We start from the raw sequence: 15452 nt of genomic DNA on the forward strand, positions 1-15452 counted from the left end.
GAACGGCTATACGTAGTTAGATCTTTCCTATTTAAAATAATACGTGTGTAATTAGAACCCTTGAATAATATAAACTTTCAATGATTATTCTTGGTGTTATTTAAATGTAATACAGTCCTTAATATTATTTTAACAGTTTCGGATTAAAGACGATTTAAACCTACACTCTAGTCTTTTATGATTATATTTTATGTCCTAATTTCAATGTTACCACTTATTATTGTGTTAGGAAAATATGGTAATTTCAGTTACAAATTTGTACAATTCTTGTAAAGTACGCCTAGGAAACAATGTGAGAGATTTTGTGTGAGAGATTTTTTGTATAACTTTTCCTATTGTTTCCTATTGGTCTGTATTACTAATATCCATTCTTTTAAGTTAGTATAGAAACAAAACTGCGATACAGACACCTTGCAGATATTACGTTAAATGATTTAATCATTCAAGCTGCAAATTGGAAGAAATTCAAATGCACCACAGTCACGTTCAATTAGAAAACTATAATAAATATTATCCCATCAAAAGTTAATGGTTAAAATTACCATAAATCATGTTTTAACCATAAATTTGAAAGTTCCTGAATAAAGACATTTATTAATCAAAACAGAATGGTGAAGTTACTTTTTCCTATTAACCACAATAATCGATATTCGACATACAACTGAAAGTTTTCAGCACTCCACACCATTTAATGTTTCTCAGGAGTTCACAAGCAAAAAACTGTTTCCAATGATTCACATCATTCTCAATACTTTTCAATAATTCATACCAAACTCATAAACTATACTCTCAACTGAATGCCTTTTTTAAAAGTTTTTTGTTTTCAATTTCGAGCAATGCGCACGAAAGCTATCTGCGCTAGCTGTCCCTAATTTTGTAGCGTAAGACTAGACGCAAAGCAGCTAATCATCAACACCCACCGTCAACTCTTGGGCTGCTCTTTTACCAAAGAATAGTGCGATTGAGCGTCACTTTATAATGCCCCTACGGCTGAAAGGGCGAACATAGTTGGTGTGGCGAGGATTCGAACCCGCGACCCTCAAATTAAATGTCGAGTATTTTAACCACCTGGCCATGTTGGATTGAGGATTGAACGAAATGTATTCCTCTTGCGTAAATAATAATAGTGTTCATGTTCAGGGAGTTGTAACATTTATCAATATTACAGAAGTAAAAATCATCGTCGAATCTTTCCCCTCGAACTTCTAAATCCTGCACTATCTATGGTGCTATACACATAAGGATCTAGATTATTATTATATATTTGTTACTTTCAATTTTTGTCTCTAACAATGACTAGATATGTGTCTACCAGCTGTATATCTTGGTTCTACATAATACCACTTCAATAGTTATCATATAAATTTCGAATTTTTTAATATAAACTAGTAATTGAAGGCGGTTTTCCATGTGATTTCACTGACCTTCCCCTGGTAGTGGGACCACTCACTCTCTGGTTTTAACTATACCTATTCCATTAGTTGCTTACAAGTTGCTTAGTGTGTTCTGTCTGCATTTTTCACCACTGTCTTCCGAGTCTTCTTCTGAGCTTCCACACCCATAACATACTCCGAATCTTGAATTATTTCCAAAATTTGAACTACAGTGTATCATAAAGTCCTGTACGAAGTCTTCTTGAAATATATTCACAAAATTCTTCACTTTTTCTTCTTACGAATAAAATACTATTCACGTGATCAGGCTCATAAATATATAAATAAATATCAAGTGGAAACTTTACATTTACCCGTAAAGTCCTGCTTTCTATTGAACACAGAAAACACTATGAAAATTCGACTTTAAAATCGACTACCGTCGAAGATGGCAGCGAAAGAGTTAATCGGCAACTTTATCTTAACTGCGATCTTTGGTACTTGACCATACCAGTTCAACAATTACTTAATAAATTTGGAATTCTTAAAATATAAAGTGGTAATTGTGGAACTTTGAACTAATCACAAGTTTGTTGTACTCATTTTTTGTTATAAAATACAAACGCCACAAGAAATTAAAACCTTCATTAAATCCAAGAATCAAGCCTTATGTGATTAGTGAGTCAAAATTAAATAGAAAAATTCATGGTTCATGTCCATGAAAGATTTTACAGTTGTTGGTGAGTTATAAACATCACGATAAAATCCAACTATTCGGTCAAGCATGAATATGATGGTTTTGGTGATATCTCTTTCCTGTTATCAGTTATCCGAAATATAGGATGTAAGTTAAAATACGAACGGCAAAATGTAGTTAGGCCTTTCTTAGCTTTACGTGAACATTAAATTAAAATTAACGGGTGTGTAATTAGAATCTATGAATAGTGTGTCCTTTCAATGATTTTCTTGACCTTATTTCAACGTGACACTGTCTTTACTGCGTAAGCAGATTGTAAGGCAGAAAGGATGTATAATATTTTAAAACGTTTTATGAAATATGTCAGTTTATTATTTATAAGAGTTTTATTCCTCACATCTTATGGAAACATAGTAATATCAAACTGTACGATGAACCTTTGTAATCAAGGTAGTTTTGTTGTTTTGAATTAAGCACAAAGCTACACAATGGGCTATCTGTGTTCTGCCTACCAGGGGTATCGAAAACCGGTTTTTAGTGTTGTAAGTCCGCAGACCACTGTGAAGCTTTATACAATCAAGAACTTCAGGCCAAACATATAAAAATCCGTTTAGTATGATGAAAGTTGTCTCCTCAAACTAAATAAGTGTGGATGAAATCATAAGAAATATAATCGGGACATAACGATTAGCAGATGGTGTTATTAAAATTTCTAATATAGTTTATTTATTTTCAAAAAACGATATTCAATAATATATTCAATATTACGTCTCTTTCGGAGATGTTGCAGAACAGATTAGTAGATCAGTCGGTTTAAATCAGAATTAATGTTTCTATTAAGTTTGCATTAAGTTCAAATTCCGTAACATATTGTATAGGCCTAAAACTAAGAAACGTTATCCAGACTATAGCTCTAACCTATAGTCATCTTTACGTAATGATGTTTCTCGTGAACGTAAGTACCTGCTAATTTAATAAGGTAATTATAGAATATTAAATACTATGGTATCTTATTGTTACAGTTTATTTTATAATTAGTAAGTGTGAAGTCAACAAATTACAACGTGTTAATAATCATCGTTTCATGTAATGTAAATAACTGTCTACAAGTTGTTGTAAAATATCTTGATTCAGTTTTAATAACTTGTAGTTAACAAATTATGAAATATATTTAATATCGTTGTTTCTGCTTTTAAAGTTAAAAGCCAGGATACCTGTACATTGTATTTTATGTCTTAAAATCCTTTTTCAGTTATAAACTAAGATACTTGTCTGAAAATTCACTTCTTGGTATATACATATGTGGGTTGGATATGTGTGCCTCCTTGCTTACCCAGTACAAAGGACAGCATTGACTCATGACCTCTTTTCTCTGATAGTGTTGGTCAGTTATCAAATTTTACTCAGTACGACATCACATTGGTTTGGTTTAGCTCTTGTGTTCAGCTTTAAACATATTGGGGCTAGTAAAAGTTGTATTGTAAGTAAAAGTACAGTATTAATGTTACAGGTATATTAGTTTATTTTAAGATATGTAAAGATATCTGTCTGACACGAACCAGTTTATTGGTAAGAAAAGTTCAACTGTTAACCTCCTCCTGGATAACAGTTATAATGTGAGAGCAGATGAGCTACTGGATAAAAGCAGAATTACGAACATAATATAACAAGTCAAACTGTACCACAAACGTTTGCGATAATTGAGGATGACTAGCTGCCTTCTATCTAGTTTTGACTGTTAAATTAGAAATGGCTAACGCAGACAGCCCTGATGAACATTTGCGCGAGATTCAAAACAAATTAAAAGACAAACGATAACAAATAACTATCAATTATCAACTTCACAGTTTAGATATTTTACACCTAATTTCAGATTACTCTGTGATGATCAAAAAGAATTGTTATACAAAGAAACCGTGGTGTTTTTCAAAGGCCCGAATCTACACGCTAGCCTATCAGAACTTAGTAACGTTAGAATAGAACTCCACATTCTGATGTTATAAGATGAAGACTACTGCAGACCAAAAATGTTTGTACAAGAGTTTCATGTAATCTATTTTATTAATTGAAGTTTACCAAATGGTATTCTTAAAATACACTATAGCTTCTTATATTGATTACACGTTCACATATCTGATTGTGGCAGTCTGTTGATGGTACAAAGATAAAATTGAAAAAAACATTATAAAACCAATTAACATTTTGACATCACTATGTTTGATGTATCGATCATCAATTAAACATTTTAACTTTATATAATGACATTTATCAAATTAAAAAAGAGAACCCATATAGATTAATTCATAATCAGTTTGATATAGTACTAACCGTCTCCAGAGAATACAGTGATATATATGAAAAATACATATATTGTTATACATTCAAGTTACGTATATCATCATCAAATTAATTTCCTTTTGCTGTTAATCCATGCCATCAATTTACGAGTTTCAGTCAAATAATTCAAGATCATTAAAATTTCAGTAGTATGGGATCAGTCCTTTTATCTTTAACACTCACAAGTGACAGTACATTTATCCTTTCCGTCTTTACAACACTTGCAGTTACAAACACATTTCATCTTTCCGTTTTCACAGCAACAGGTAACGGTACAAACACAACTGTTCTTCTTTCTGGTTTCTACACAATCCTCGCATGACTCCTTCTTACAGTCTGGACTACAACGTGTATCTCCGCATTCACAAACAACAGTAACTGTACATTTGTTTTCCCCTCTTTAGCTTCTGTACAACATTGAGAAGTGTCATCATTACAGTTACAGACGCATTTCATCTTTCCATTTTCACAGCGACAAGTAACGACACATGTACAACAGCTGTCGTCTTTCTTTGACTCACCTATATGAAAATAAACTTCAGTTACATTTTACATACAATAAAAAACTCTGCTTAATTTAAAAAAATTACTTATATATTTGTTACTCATGTCTTTTAATAGTTTTGAAACTCGTGTTATCAGATGCCACCAATCCTGATTCGCATAAGCTGCTTCTTCTTGTCAAAAATACACCTTTTAAAGATTAAATGTACAAAATAAAAGTATTCCTTAAATAATTAGGAAAAATGTGTTCAAAATTAATGGATGGCTATGTGAGGTTAACTAACAAATGGTTATGCGTATTTATCCCTTGACGTAAAAATTGAGTTAAAATTAATTTTAATTTTTGAATATCATTACCTTTTAAAGATTATTTGTAGGCCTAATTTTAATGTCACGCTGGTTTTTATTACCTGACAAACGGTGTCATGCCGACAGTGGACATAATTTATTTTCAAAGTAAATAATGAAGAAATATGTCCAGGAACAACCGCTAGTTAATTTTTATTACTTGAGCATTGTTATTTGTAGAATATTAAAAATATTATTGACGGCACCAAATTCTCAAGTGAGTTATAGCATCAGAACTATATCACGTTATATACTTTTGTTACTTTGCTAACTAAAGTAATTACATTAGAACAATAACAAAAGCAAGATAGAAATCTATAGTAATAAGTAAGTAAATAGTTTCTGATGCTATGTTTTGTCGTGAGATACGATCGATAGTTTGAAGTAGAAATGGTGCTTTCCCACCCAGAGTGCAGCCTATGACGAATCTATTTCGCATAGAGGAATTAGAACCTGGTGTTCTTGACGAACCCTAAATTCTCTAATGTGTTAATAATCTTCGTTGCATATAATGTAAATAACGGTCTACAAGTTGTAAAATATCTTGATTCAGCTCTAATAACAGCTACTATTTAACACATTATAAAATACATGTAACTCCATTGTTATCAGTTTAATTGTTACAGAACTAGCTACCATTGTACATAAAAATGGGTCTTATGAAGCAATTTGTCACAGCTCTTGATGAGGAGTCTGCAGCATCCAAGTACCTTCGAGACTTCTTACCTAAGCTGTTTGAGGTCAAAGCTTGTGTCTTCATTGGACCACAAATAAAGAAGATCCTGAAGTGCACCGAATCCCTCAAGAAGATCAGTAGGAAGTGATAAAAAGCTTGAGGGAGCTTTGTCGCAGTGGTTCGGGGATTAAAATAATCACTTTTGTTTAGACGTAAAGCTGCATACAAGTATACCAAAACTTACCGTCGTAAGGATTGAACTCCATATTCTGATATTATCAAAATAAGGTTATTGCTGATTTGATAAAACCTCTATCAAAAATTTTCGTATCATCTTTGTTTTAATAATTCAATATCGTAATATTATATTCTTAACATTTTCTATAGTTACTTATAGCGATTTTTCAGTCACGAGCACCTGTTTTTTTAAAGATTTGACAAAATAAAAATCCAATAGTACTGAAGGATTACGTTTTAAATTACAACGTATATATTAAAGTAACTAACACGTTAACATTAATATTTTAATTATGTTTGATTTATCTTGCAAAATATATAAATAATCGTTAAACCATTAATTATTATATATATTTTTAAAGATTTATATTTATCAAATTATAAAGAGAACCAATATACTTTCATCACTATCCAGTGAGATAAACTACTAGCCGTCTCTCATACAGCAAAATATTTGAAAAATATTTACGTTAACGTTACACATTTAATTTACTTATGTCATCATAAAATTAATATCGCTTATTAATCCGTACCATCAATTTACGTGTTTCTCACTCAAACAATTCACGAACATTGAAAGTTTAGTAATATAGGATCAATCCTTCCTTTTTCAACACTGACAAGTAACAGTACATTTATCCTTTCTCTTCTTACCTTCTTCACAACACTGAGAAGTGTTACCCTTGCAGTTACAAACACATTTCATCTTTCCGTTTTCACACCAACAGGTAACGGTACAAACACAGCTGTTCTTCTTTCTGGTTTCTACACAATCCTGACATGACTCCTTCTTACAGTCTGGACTACAACGTGTATCTCCGCACTCACAAACGACAGTAACTGTACATTTGTTTTCCCCTCTTTAGCTTCTGTACAACATTGAGATGTGTCATCCTTACAGTTACAGACGCATTTCATCTTTCCATTTTCACAGCTACAAGTAACGACACATGTACAACAGCTGTCGTCGGTGTTTGTTTCACCTATTTGAAAATAAAATGAACGTGATTACACTTTTCATACAATAATAATAAAGATATGTATCTTAACAAGAATTTTTTTAAAACTTACTTATCTCTTAGTACAATAACTTTTAAGCTGTCACTGTTCTTTAATGGTAAAGTAGAACTTGCTTCTTCTTGTCTAGATAGACATTTTAAAAAGTACGTGTTACAAGTGAAAGATACGACTTAAATAAACAGAAAAAAACAACTCAGTTCTGTTCGCTGAAGTAAAATACGTGTGGTCAGTTTCATAAAATTACGTATACGTAGCAAAAAAATGTTAGTAATTTCATACCTTGAAATGAACTATATATGGTGAAACCGCAAGTGATTTACTTTCTTTGAAACAGGAACAAAACTTCTATATTTATATTTTACTACAATCAGTGTTGTTACATTTCACATATGTGTTTAGGGAACATACTAGTATTATTACTCTTCAACACTAAATTTTAACGTTGTCTTACATGAGTAGTTACTTGATTGTGGACGAAGAAATAACTTACCAGCCTTTTCCATCTTCTGGTTAATTCTACACAACTAACAACTCCGTTTACTTTAAACTGTTACGTGCGTCACAGTAGTAACAATTAGCTTTCTCTTTCTCAACTACCTCTATTTATTGAGACAATTCTTGTAAACCTTTGTGCCGTGTGAAACTTTCAAGATAATTCAGCGTTTCGTGTGCAGCTTCTTGAATGATCTCCCAGAGGACAATCAGTCATCACGGCCATTATCTAATCGTGTTTAGAGTGATACATGCCAGTTAACGACCACAACAACTTGATATCGTATCGTATGTATCGAAGCATATGTTCCCGTCGATCTTGATTAGAACCATACTGTATCACTTATCATGGTGTTTTTATTCACATATTGTTTTGTATGTTTTTATTTGTATATCTTTTTTCACTATTTTTCCTGATTTAATAAATTCAAAAATTTGTCGAAGTGTTAAATTATCTCTACATCATTAAGTATTGATAAAGATTGTATTAAATATGATCATATTTGTGTTAAATTTTCTCTACATCATTAAGTATTGATGAAGATTGTATTAAATATGATCATATTTGTGTTAAATTATCTCTACATCATTAAGTATTGATGAAGATTGTATTAAATATGATCATATTAAAACAAGTTAGTTCACATATTTTCATGAGAAAGAGAAAGGTGATATTCATCTTTTTTTTTTAATTAGGCACAAAACTACACATTGGGCAATCACTGATCTGTTCACTACTGGTATCGTAACCAGATTTCAAGTAGGGTGATTCTACACACAATAACCGATGGGCCACTATTGGGCATGAGAGAGGAAGACGTAACCAACATGTTTAAAACGTGTTGTTTTTATTTTGTATTTGCTTATCTGTGATTTACACAAAAGACTAGAAGCTTAAATCGCTTATGGACACACAACTGAAAGTCTATTGTATAACTGTGTTTTTAACAACCAAGCCAAAAATAATTTAAATCCAATGACACGTTTTTCTTTAAACCAATAAGATACCACAAAACAAACAATAAATTTAAAATAAATGTTAAAAAAAATTTATTTTTATCATTATTTCTCTTTTAAAAGTGACTTTTATATCTGTTTGACATTGTTAACTGTCTTTCTTTTCTTCTGTGGGTAAGATATTCATTATATTATTAGCACTTCAAAACGTGGCATAAATATTTGTTTTTTACGGTGATTTATTACACTTCGTCAAATTTAAAAATTAGTTGGGCTGCATGACAAATAAAGATTACAAAGGTTAAAATAAAACATAATAAAACTCGACTACAACGTACTGAAATGTTTATAAACTGTCAGAAATTTATCCTTGTAATAAATATCAACATTTGTTTTGTTGTTATAACACAAATTTACACAACGACGTTATTGTGTTTTACCCATAACAAGTATCCAAACCGAAGTTTTAGTGCCGTTAGCTATGAAGCTTATCGTAACGAGAAACATTTTTGTGTATAGTACATGTTTCTGATAAAGATTGTATTTAACCATTCCATCCATTAACGCGCAGATAACAATTAGATTGTTTCATTTATTGAATTATATTACTTCTAAAAATACACTACTAAAATATAATTGTTTTATATCTATATCTAGATATATGTGTAGTTCTCCTTTTTTTAACAGGTTGTATAAATTAATATCCAAGTCGTTTCATAAAGTTTTATTATTTCCAAACATTAAGTTTATATCTATTTACATTTTATATTTAGATTTTAAATTATATTTTTTATTTCCTTCACTTATTTCTGTTTTAAGCTTTCTTAATATCATGTTAATTTGTGGAAATTATTATTCCACGTTTGACAACCAATTTGTTTAATGATTAGTTTGTGAAAGAATAACAGTTTTAAAACACTGAATAAAAATAAATAGTTCAAAATTGTTGTAAATATCGAGTTGTCACATTCTGTACTTTCACAAATTTGATAAACTATGACATTTTTAGTTCAGCGAACACTATCATATATATATACTGAATTTTCTTTTTATTTAATGTCATGCTACCAATCACCTCAAGTGCTGTAAAAGTACAGTAAGTTTATCCTATACAATTAAGGTTATCCTGAATTGAATGACAATCTAAAAATTTATTATTCCCTTAATTGCAAACCAAGTTAAAAAATATCTTATAAACAATAATCATAACTCAGTATTTTATAGTTTAAACATTACCTTTTAATGATTTATATTAACTATAAAGTATTTGTCCAGTAAATGGTGACTCAGCAAAATAAATGAAGATTCAATATCACACCATGTTTATATGTCTCTAACTATGACTAAGCAGATTTTCATTATCTGCGATCTTTAGTACTTGACCCTATCAATTCAACAATGACTTTGCAAATCTAGAATATATTACAAACATTAAATAATATTGTTAGGATTTAAACTAGTAAGAAATATATGTCTTTCGTCTCGGATTTAACTAGTAAGGTGAAATAAACAAAACTAAACCAAAATATTCATGAAAGTCAAAATATATGGCTGCATTAGACAGTCCTCATGTGTTCAGACTTAATCCGAGATTTCGTGGCTTGTAACCGTCTAATGCGGAAAATGTGCTCCACATTTTATGGACAAAGTACAAAGGTGACAGAAGAAACTATTCTTCAAGCATAGAATAGTCCAAGAATAGGAGAGTACATTAAAACAATGGCCTCTAAACCATCAGCTCTACATTATTATCCATCGATTGCCTTCACCGGAAAATTACTAAAGACTACATAGAATATTTAGCGTTTAAACCAATTCCCAAAATGTTAAAATTTGTCTCTATCTTAAATGTTCTCTTGATCAGTTTTATTCTATAATGTTAACTTTTGAGAAAAACAAAAAGATAAAACTTTCAGCACTTTAGTAAAACTTGAAAATTTACATTTACAAGAAAACAGGAAATAAATATATATCACAAAAGATTTGTGATTTTATGTAATAGCCCAATTGAACAGTCATTAACCTACTGCTGGTAACATATATATATGTGTATATACACGTACAACATAACAGACAATAAAAGGAATCCAGGTAAGAACAGTATTTATAAAGCTTCTAACATTCAACTTTTCCATTACGTCAAAGAAAGAAACAAAAATGCTATATAGATATCATTCTAAGAATGCACTGATTGGCACATACTTTCAAACCTAAGATTAAAAGATGGGCAAAAGCACCACTCTTAATTAAAATATAAAATTCCCCTGTATTCAAATCAATATAAACACATTAAAAATAAAATCCAATTATTTCTGAAATTATTGTAAATTATGTTTTCTGTTTGATGAGTGACCTAATTCTTAATAAATCTTGAAACAAGACATTTATAACAACAAACAGAACGACTCCATATTTTAACAGTATTATCCCAGTAAGTGATTGTCGAAACTGAATAGAAAACTATCCAAAACTTCACACCCAGCAAACTGACTTTCATTAGTTCACAATAAGGTAAATATTTTTAACAATTCATACCCATCATAATGCTGTTCAACACTTAAAACTCAATGAATAATTCTGTCTACTTCACAAAAAGTCAAAACTGAAAGTTCTTCAATAATTTTTTTGTTTCACACAAAACTGAATTTTTTCATAGTTCGTCCTCTGTGAATATTTTACCAATGTTTCATACTTAAGTGAAATCTTTCCAGCACTTGAATTTTAACAAGGTCTGAAAGTACATGAGACTAAATTCAAGATATTGGGTGGTATACGAAAGTGTGTCATTGTGTCTACTATAACAAAGTTAAAAATATAAACATGTATTTATATTATAGGAAATAACTCGATCGTTTAACTTGAAAAACTATAATTTAATACCGATAATTGTACCGCCACAAAGATGCCGAGTTTACAGGAAATTGCAGAAGTTCACATGTTCAACACAGTTAATACACTTATCTGTTAGCAGAAGAACACATGTTCAACACAGTTAGTACACTTATCTGTTAGCAGAAGAACACATGTTCAACACAGTTAATACACTTATCTGTTAGCAGAAGAACACATGTTCAACACAGTTAATACATTTATCTGTTTACCAAGAGTAACATATCTTCGTCGATCTTTCCTCGTTAAATTCTATTACAGTTTCGCAATGACCACAGTGAAAACAAATTTATAGATCTAAAGATGAACTTTTCTATTGTGCATTGTATCATTTTCTGTTGTGGTTTCGAACGATACTTCACCATATTTATTTAACAATAACTTTACAAATTTCAAATAAGTTTCAAAATCAAACTGGTGTTTGTGTAATTTGAACTGACGAGAAACATCTTTCACTTTTTCTTTTACAAAAATGGTTTGTTTGTTTTTCACTATCGCGCAAACCTACAGTAAGGCTATCTGCACTCGCCGTCCCTAATTGTGCAGTGTCAAACGAAGGCAATAGTCATCAGTAACAACCGCCACCTCTTGGGATACTCTTTTACCAGCTACTCTCTCAACTTAATGCTTCTTCATAGTTAAAACAAAGTGAATAGTTTCAACAATTAAATTTTTATATAGAATGCAAGTCAACGAGACTGATATTTGGAGAGATAAAGAAAGATATCACAGCTTCTGGTATTAAGAAAATCAAAATATTTATATACTCTAATAAAGAGTTAGATATTTTTACCCTCAAAAAATACACTTTACTTCCAAATGTGTTCGACCACAAAAGCTCGGAATTCAGAAAGTTGGACGAATTGTGTTCATCTTTTATAATTTAGTAAAAGTGTTCGTGTTCAAAGTATTGTGGCATTTATAAATTTTACAGAAAAAAATCGTCGTAGAACTTTTCTCCCACAAATCCCAGAGATTACGCCGAAAATGACGTTATAGCACAAAGCAACGAGATTTTGAATTGAATATTATATTGCCTTCGCTTTTTGCCTTATCAAATTTTGATTTTTTTAATAAAATGGTAATTGTGTATAAACTAATCACAAGTTTGTTTCACTCACTTTCTGATAACAAAATGCAAACTTCACAAAAAATTAAAACCTCCATGAAATCCAAGACATCAGGCCTTATGTGATTCGTGTCTCAAGATTAAATCACAAGGTTCATGGTTCACTTTAAGAAAAACCATTATAAATATTGTTGAACTATATAATGACGATCAAATCCCACTATAAAACAAGAGATTGTTGGTGTGTATAGCTATCCTTCTTTCTAAAAATTTTAGGATATTGTTATATTTATAAGGCATTTTAGTGTTCTTAGTTTACTACAAACATTTAATTCTTTAATTTAATTTGGGTCAAAGTAGTGAACGTCAGACTAAATTTTATCTTTAATTAGGCTTATGATTTTTAGCTGTTGTTGTATAGTATCAGTCATATAGTAGGCCTAATCAATACTGGCAGCAGATACGTTAGGTTGTGGAATAGTAGGCCTACTTCTAAAATATTCTTTATTTACTTGAATCAATGTTTCAATATTAAGACTCTATCGGAGATGTTGTAGAACGGACTGGTCGATTAAAATGTTTTGATAACAATTAATGTTTTATTTAAGTTTGCATTACGTTCAAATTCCGTTTCATGCTCTACAGGCCTAAATCTAAAGAAACAAATCTATACTATAGCTCCAACACTTAATTTTATTTCCGTAATGTTGGGGCCTAGCATGGCCAAGCGCGTAAGGCGTGCGACCGGTAATCGGAGGTTCGCGGGTTCGCGCCCGCCTGCCGCCAAACATGCTCGCCCTCCCAGCCTGTGAGGGCGTTATAATGTGTATGGTCAATCCCACTATTCGTTGGTAAATGAGTAGCCCAAGAGTTGGCGGTTGGTGGTGATGACTAGCTGCCTTTCCTCTAGTCTTACAATGCTAAATTAGGGACGGCTAGCACAGATAGCCCTCGAGTAGCTTTGTGCGAAATTTCAAAAACAAAGAAACAAACAAACCGTAATGTTATAAAGACAAAAAAATGACATGTAATAAAATATAAGGTAATTAAGGAATATTATATGTTCTGGTATATTTTATCTATATTTTGTTTTATAATTACTATGTGTGAAGTCAAAGAAATGACATCGTAAGTGTAATTTTTTTAAGAATATATTTTACGTGTTTATGTGACATACAATCTGGAGTAGAAAATTCTTTTATTCTCGCGTATTAATTCACATTACGTACGTCACTCTCACAACATAAAGGCCTAGTAATACTTTTGTTTTCAAAATTTAGTTCCCATGAAAAATACTTACTTTACTGGAGAACAACAAACCTTCATAATTTTCATATTCATGTTTAATATAAATACGCATTATTATTTCTTGCGTTAATAGAATGTAAAATTACACCGGATATTTCTGTTTCTTGGTTGTGTTGTTTCTACAACCTTGAAATTATAGCTGACGCAGAATTCCTCAAGTTTGTTATAATAGTAGAATCACTATAATTAAATTATCTAATTTTTGGAACGTTTCTCTAAAGTAATATTATTACATTATAATTGTAATAAAAAACAACTTAGACACCTTAGACAGTAAACAGTTACTGACGCTCTATTGTATCATGAGCTATGATCGAACGTTTGAAGAAGAGATGGTACCTTTTTACCCGGCGGCAGCCTATGATGAAATAAGGCCTGTCATGGTCATGTGGTTAGTGCCCGCTACTCTAAATCCGATCGTCACGGGTTCGAATCCCCTTCATACTAAACATGGTGACCCCTTACAGCCGTGTGGGTGTTATAACTTTATGGTCAATCTGCTGTTCGTTTCATGTAATCTAAATAATGGTCTAACATTTTTGTAATATATCTTGATTCAGCTTTGTTAAAAACTCTTACCATTTTCCAAGTTACAAGTTAGGATCGTTGTACATTGTCTTAAATTCAGTTGTCAGTTTATAGGATAAGTTTTGTTAAAAATCGACCTCTTGGTATATAAATATTTAGGTTGGGTATAAGTAAATAACAAAATGTTTTTAGCAAATCAAGAAAGAAAACTAATAGCGCATGACAACAGAATCCAATGGACAGTTGATTATAGCCTACTTTGTTGAGTGCTCTATTAATATTATTCTAAATTCGGTACACTGTAATTCTAACAATAAGACTGGTGGAAACTAGTTTTGTGCACCACCTTGCTTTCCTAGTTCAAAGAACACCTTTAACTCATGACCTCTCTTCTCTGATAAAATTACAATTTTACTTAGTACGATATCAATTTAATTTAGTTATAGCTCTAGTGTTTAGCTATAAATATATTAGAAGTTGTACAAGTACAAACACAGTATTATAAATGTTTGTATTAAATTAATATATTTTAAAATATGTAAATACATCTGTCTGACACACGAACCAGTTTACTGACAAAAGAAGTTCCACTGATATTATCCTGGAGAGTAGTTGTAACAAGAAAGCAAATGAACCTCTGGATAAAGGTACAATGACAATCATAAAATGAATCCTCAAGTAGTGCAACAACAGTTGGCGAAAACTCATGATAACTAGCTGCCTTCTTTCCAGTTTTTCACTATTAAATTCCAAACAGCTAACGCAAACAACACTCGTGTATCTTTGTGGGAAATTCTAAACATTAAAAATAAATACTGAGTATCAAATTGAAAGTTAAGAAATTTCTCATCTAATTTCAAATTACACTGGGTAATGATGAAGAATGTTATACAAAACATCCGTGTTTGTTGTTTTTTTAGGAATCAAACTGCACATTAGTCTATTTGCACTAAGCATTGAAAGGATAGAAGTCCACATTCTGATATTATACGATGAAGAATACTGGTGACCAATAAA

At 31.1% G+C, this 15452-nt stretch overlaps 1 long non-coding RNA gene across 2 annotated transcripts; it reads right to left on the minus strand.

Moving 5' to 3' along the window:
• Window positions 1–4112: 4112 nt before the first annotated feature.
• On the minus strand, window positions 4113–7908 carry LOC143251220 (uncharacterized). 2 transcript variants are annotated; one of them, XR_013028537.1, is made up of 3 exons: window positions 7683–7908; window positions 6827–7155; window positions 4113–4928 (listed from the first exon to the last, which is right to left on the minus strand). It is a non-coding gene; the product is annotated as an uncharacterized LOC143251220 (long non-coding RNA). The 2 variants fall into 2 exon arrangements; XR_013028538.1 differs by lacking the exon at window positions 7683–7908 and adding an exon at window positions 7472–7610.
• Between the last annotated feature and the right edge of the window lie 7544 nt (window positions 7909–15452).

Source organism: Tachypleus tridentatus, chromosome 5 (genome assembly GCF_004210375.1).
Source record: "Tachypleus tridentatus isolate NWPU-2018 chromosome 5, ASM421037v1, whole genome shotgun sequence".
Classification (NCBI taxonomy): domain Eukaryota; kingdom Metazoa; phylum Arthropoda; class Merostomata; order Xiphosura; family Limulidae; genus Tachypleus; species Tachypleus tridentatus.